The sequence below is a fragment of the Tachypleus tridentatus genome, chromosome 10 (assembly GCF_004210375.1).
Source record: "Tachypleus tridentatus isolate NWPU-2018 chromosome 10, ASM421037v1, whole genome shotgun sequence".
In the NCBI taxonomy this organism is placed as follows: Eukaryota; Metazoa; Arthropoda; class Merostomata; order Xiphosura; family Limulidae; genus Tachypleus; species Tachypleus tridentatus.
The window spans coordinates 96,926,450-96,932,609 of record NC_134834.1 but is presented as its reverse complement, the minus strand read 5'-3'; the positions used below and the strand labels follow the sequence as shown (position 1 = coordinate 96,932,609).

At 33.9% G+C, this 6,160-nt stretch overlaps 1 pseudogene across 1 annotated transcript; it reads right to left on the bottom strand.

Moving 5' to 3' along the window:
- Nucleotides 1–394: 394 nt before the first annotated feature.
- LOC143228158 (uncharacterized) lies at nucleotides 395–3,224 on the bottom strand (annotated as a pseudogene). The gene is made up of 3 exons (XR_013015226.1): nucleotides 3,115–3,224; nucleotides 2,794–2,831; nucleotides 395–1,027 (listed from the first exon to the last, which is right to left on the bottom strand). The product of XR_013015226.1 is annotated as an uncharacterized LOC143228158 (transcript).
- Nucleotides 3,225–6,160: the final 2,936 nt, after the last annotated feature.

Below are 6,160 nucleotides of genomic sequence, written 5' to 3'. Positions count from 1 at the left end.
CATGGCTAGATGGGTAGAGGCGGGCGAATCGAAAATCTGGGTTCGTGGGTTCGCATTCCCATCGCACCAAATATGTTCCCCTTTTCAGCCGTGGGAAGAGTTATAACGTGACGTTCAATCTCATTATTCAAGTTGGTCAAAGAGTAGCAGAAAAGAGTTGGAGGTGGGTGGTCCCTCTAATCTTACAATTGCTAAATTAGGGACGGCTAATAAGGTCAATTAACCTTATCAAAATTTGTGTTATAACCATTATTTTATCCAATAAATATCGTGGTTATTTTATGAGGAGTAACACTGGAAAATTCACAAACAAATTAGTGATAATGTTTAGAAACAAATTTGAAATGGTTGAGCATAATAAGAGACTGTAACCATTTGTATGGAATATCGTTTATTGAACAGACTATACGATGCTAAAAAAATATTGTTGTTAAAAATTATAAATTGGTTCTCAAGGTTATTAGCTTTATTCCTGTAGAAATAATACTGAATTAAGAAAGAAAACACAGAATCACCTATGCCTGCATTAAACCACTCTGTAAGCTATACATGAAAAAGGAAATTGTTTGTTGCATACCAAAAAACAATATTCATAGGCTGGTCAATTGATCATTATCTTATATGTTTTCCAAGTTCTATTTTTTCTGTACACGAGAACCATATCCACCAATGAGTTGATTTGCTCTCTGTACATCATCTTCAGTTAAGAAAAGTGCGTCCTCAATTCCTATGTTGTCATTGACGGAGTAAAAGTCAGGAGCGTTTGCACAAGGTTTAGCTTCTTCTTGGAAGTCACAAGTGAGAGTCAGTTGGTTAAAAACGGTCTGGTTACCACAGAGAAAGCTGTACTGATTAACAATTTGCTCTCCATTATCCAACACCTGGGGAACACATACGTGGAATATCTGGCAATTGTTAGTCGTATCAGCATAATAGCCATGTCTAAGCCCATCACAGGAGAAATCTGTTTTATACTGCCCACAATGAGCTGCGCGCCGTCTGGCAGTTCAAAAGCAGCTCGTTTTGCCTGTCAGATGTAGAAAAAAAGGTCTTCAGTTTCCAGTGTTAACAACACTATTAATGCAGTCGTTTAAAAACTTTTACGTGAATTTGTTTAGTGAAAATCGTATGTTCTCATTCATTTCTGAAATAGAATTACAATTTTCTTTATCTATAATGTAGTTTTGTATTAAATAAATATGGGCTACTTTCTCCATAAGACAAAGGTAAATCTATAAACAGGTTGAAAAACACAAACAAATCAATTTTTTCAAATCGTCATATGAAAACCGAAACAACATTTAAACTTTCTATAGTATATAAATTAAGCTAAGGCACGTATCTGGCACCGAATTACGTTTGATGTGTTAACTTTAAATAAACATATTTCTTAAATAAAAGTAATAGAAACCTGAATGTGTTTGAAGCTTTTTAAAACTTTGTTTCTAAAACTGCACTCGTAGACTGACAAGGTGACGATAAACGTAACAGTTAGTAATGTGTTTAACTGGTCACATCGTACAATACTAACAAGCAAATATACGTAATAAAATAATAATTTCATCATGCACTACACGTTATGGACGTATAAGATTCTCATGCGAGCCTATTTCTTAGTTTGTTTCTTCTTGACTTTGATCTAGAAAGCAATCTCCCATTTACTCTATTAATTATTTGGAATAACTGACATTGTTTAAATCGGGCTAACATCAATACACATAAATGCATCATTTGGTTAACAAGCGTATTTATGTATGTGTTTTTTATAGTATTATAGTAAAGCCATAGCAGCCTACCTGCTGTGTGTACTGATAGCATCTAACCGCTGATTTCACTGTTGGCAATCCAAAAACTTACCGCTGTCCATGTGAAGGGCACGTGCAAGTGACTAAAACACTTACATATTAGTTTTATGAAATACGGTTTGCTACCTCTTGAGGAAAAAACCGTAGAAGACCTAAAATCTACAACGGAACTTTATTCTTCATTTCTCGAAGTCTCCAGAAACAGTTATCAGAAAAAAAAAACTTTTCATTTCTATCGACATCTTCACTGGTGTTAATAACCCATTCAGCGAGCGGATTGTATGTGTGAATAATCAGTGATGACGAGAAACACTTGTTGAAATTTATATAAAAAGCGGCTCGCTTGGGCTGAAAACACTTTACAGAAAGCGAACAACGTTTCGACCTTCTTCGGTCATCGTCAGGTCGAAGAAGGTCGAAATTGCTCTTCATAAAAAGTGTTTCTCAACAAGCTAGCTATTCTATAAATGTATGTGAATGTATTTTATAAAAAGTCACGGGTTATCTACTGTGTCCAGGGAATAAAACTCCTGATTTTAGGGTTGTAAATCCGTAAACTTAGTGCTATTCCATTATGGGGCACGCGAGCAAAGAAGGTGAACTTATGTTCCTGAAGAACCCCGTGGGGTAAAGCTGGAAGGTGTACATATTTGTGACCACTTTCTTCAAACAACTAAAACCTGCCAAATTTAAAATAAAAATTTGCCACCAGAAGCTCAGGGTAAGCCTGAAGACTTATGACGTTCAAAACTGGGCTTCGATATCCGTGAGTACAGCATGGATTATGTAAAGTATAACCAGGAAAAATAAAAAAGAAAATAATTAAAACCGGTTATTTTGTACACTTTTTTCAAACAGGAAACGGTCTTGGCATCTAATATACATATATATATATTGATATGAGTTATTGCTCTCAGTCAACAAAGTTAAGTCGATCGACCGATTAAGTTCAGTTTTTGAGAGTGTCTGAAGAAGTTCGCTGACTCACCCGTGGTAAGGAAAAGATCACTGCCATTAGCATGGAAGCTGCAAAGAGAATGTATAATAAGTAGTTGTAATAAAATAAGATCGAATGAAGAACACTTTCCACTTTTAACGTTGAGATATTTTGTAAATCACAGAACAGTACTTGATCTATGAAAATTGTTGTAATATTTGAAAAAGATAGCTATATATTGTTACATATTGTTATCCATATATTGTGATGTATATTTTTCACTGTTTTGGCTTTTGTATGTTTTCAAGATAATTTGATTGTTTCCTTATTTTATTAAATATGAGATATTAAAAATACAATAATTAATCTTACCTACGAGTAAAACGCACTTCATCGTTACTAAAGTAATGTACTGTAAATCAACCTGTAAAGAAAAGTGACGACGATTCGGTTTAAGTAAACACATTCAGAGGAATGTTAGGTATATATTATTGTAGTTCTTTCTGGTGAAAACAAACCGAATACACAACATAATTATATTCACAGAAGCTTCAAATTCTAACAGCTAATTATTAGATAAAAAAGAAAACTCATACGCATATATAAATTGTAAATAATCTGTTAACTCCACAGGTATAATATCACAACAAACATAATATCTGTAAATATTATAAATCCTCTAACAAAGAGGGTTTTTTTTTCAGACGAAAATTTCTGACACCAGGTGGCCAGCCAGCTATTTACTTACCTAATATCTCTCGTTTTACGCTAGGTGGTATCACTAATTCAGCTGGATAAAATTCGTTCCTTTTATACTCGCTATATGAAACCCCAAAATAAGCCGGTTTCCATTTTGCCATGAGCCACCTGGAATCAGGTAACCAGATAACGAATCATCATTGGTTGAGAGTTTGAATTGTCTTCACGCCCATCTTGTGTTTTTAAATTTATTTAACTGATAACATATAGAAATGTGAATAATCCTAGTCGTTCACTGCTACTCTTATTTAGAATTTGTGCTTCTTGGTTCACGTAAACTGTGTTCTCTTTACATTATTTTATTGTTACTCCATTCTGTAAACTCTCCTGATAATTTTTCTGATTAAAATAATATGTTTCTAATCACAGTTACCGTCACCATTTTCTATTTCATATGTTTTTGTAAAAACACTCCGAGTTTAGTTGTTCTTTAAACATGTCTAGTTTTTAAACCGTTTTCATTTCTTAATTTAATGATGTTACGTTTTTTCTCGAAATATATATATCCACAAAGTTACTATTGACAGTAACCGTCCCAAATTTCAACTAACAAACAAGAGGTAACCCATTACTTAACTCTTGGTCTGCTCTTGTCTAATCGAACAGTGGAATTTGACAATACCTGTTTTGCGCAGCTTCGGCATGAATGCGTGGAACATTAGCGGTAACACAACACATAAACCGCACATAATCAAGAAATTTATTATTCAAATTATCACTTAAACGTGTTTCAGAATGTGTTTTACACGAAACATTTAGAATACCTTTTACCTTTTTTAAAAAAAATAATTATTTTATCTGTAGTTTCTGTTAATGCAGAGAAATATTCCAATTTAATTAGTTAGTTCAGTCGTTATGTTGCTGAGATGGGTAACTATAATTAATTTATTTCAATTAGTGCAAGGATTTTAATAATTTTCCCACAGGGTGGCTCAAGAGATGTTTTCTTTGTGTTCACGTGACAATAGTTATACTAGTTACGTAATTTTCCTTGAAATAATCTTCTTGTTGACGTCATTCGTTAAAAGAGAAATTACGGTAGCAGTTCGTTTTGAGGCCTGGCATGGCCAAGAGCGTAAGGCGTGCGACTCGTAATCCGAGGTCGCGGGTTCGCGCCCGCGTCGCGCTCATGTTGCCCTCCCAGCCGTGGGGGTGTATAATGTGACAGTCAATCCCACTATTCGTTGGTAAAAGAGCAGCCCAAGAGTTGGCGGTGGTGGTGATGACTAGCTGCCTTCCCTCTAGTCTTACACTGCTAAATTAGGGACGGCTAGCACAGATAGCCCTCAGTAGCTTTGTGCGAAATTCCCAAACAAACAAGTTCGTTTTGTTTTTTGGTTAAGGAAAAATTGTTGATATGAAATTAAACTCACTAAAAGAAAATGTGGCATTTCCAATTAGTTCAGAATATTAAAACCAATTATATCAAACATTACTTAATATTATATAAAAAACGGCTGGTATGGGTGGAGAAAACACTATGTAGAAAAGCGAAGAACGTTTCGACCTTTTCGGTCATCGTCAGTGAACATGTTTTAGATAGAACAGAAATTAAAAGATATATGATTTACTTAATCCACTTGTAAAACTGACTAGTTTTGCATTTTAATAATTATCTGGCAAGGATTCACGAAACGAAAGGCAACAATGTTATGTCGTCATTTTATAACACTGATTAGTATTTCGATATTTTCTAAAACTTTTGGTATTGAGTGATTTGACTAATATATTGAATGAAATGTTACTAATTCTGTTCTAAGAAAATTTACGTTAATATTTACATATTTTCATGTTACTGATATTCACAGCTGATGAAAACCACCACCTATCTGTACATTACCTCTGATAAAATGAAATAGAAACCCTATTACTAGAGCGCTGTGAAAAGGTGGACTTTCTTCTTCAGTGACAAACTGGGAGTCTCCTTTTCGATTCGCTTGGGATATGGGTTATGAGTTATAGAGTTTCTATTTCATTTGTATTAAATCTTCTTGGACAAACGTGTTTTAGAACATCATGAATATTCATTACCTATGATATAATAAGCTGTTGTGGTTTTCTTCTCTTTGTTATATGTTTTACTCTCATGTACCTTTATTCGAAATAAAACTCTTATAAAAATAACACTATTGAATTTGTAGTAATTTATTAAGTATGGTTTTAGTTGTGGTAGAGAAAAAGATCATCTGTATGAGATTCTATATAAAATATGTTGTGTTTTCATCAATACCTTATTTAAAGAAATAAAATCCAGTCATTGTTTTGTATGACTTAAAAGTATGTAAATTATTCTTATACAGAATATTTTATTGAATAAAACCGCCATAGCTTTCAATTGATAAAAAGTGAAAATAAATACATTTGAAAATTGCATATATATTTAAATGAGTTGGTAACTATCTTTACACAAGACCTGATGATACATACAATGGTAGTGTGTTGTTAAAGAACTTGTTTGTTTTTTGGGAATTAGACATGGTTCGGCATGGCCAAATGGTTAAGGCACTCGACTCGTACCAAGCATGTTCGCCCTTTCAACCGTGGGGGTATTATATATAGTGACGGTCAATCCCACTATTCGTTGGTAAAAGTAGCCCAGAGAGTTGGCGGTCGGTAGTGAAGACTAGCTGTCTTACCTCTAGTCTTACATTATTAAATA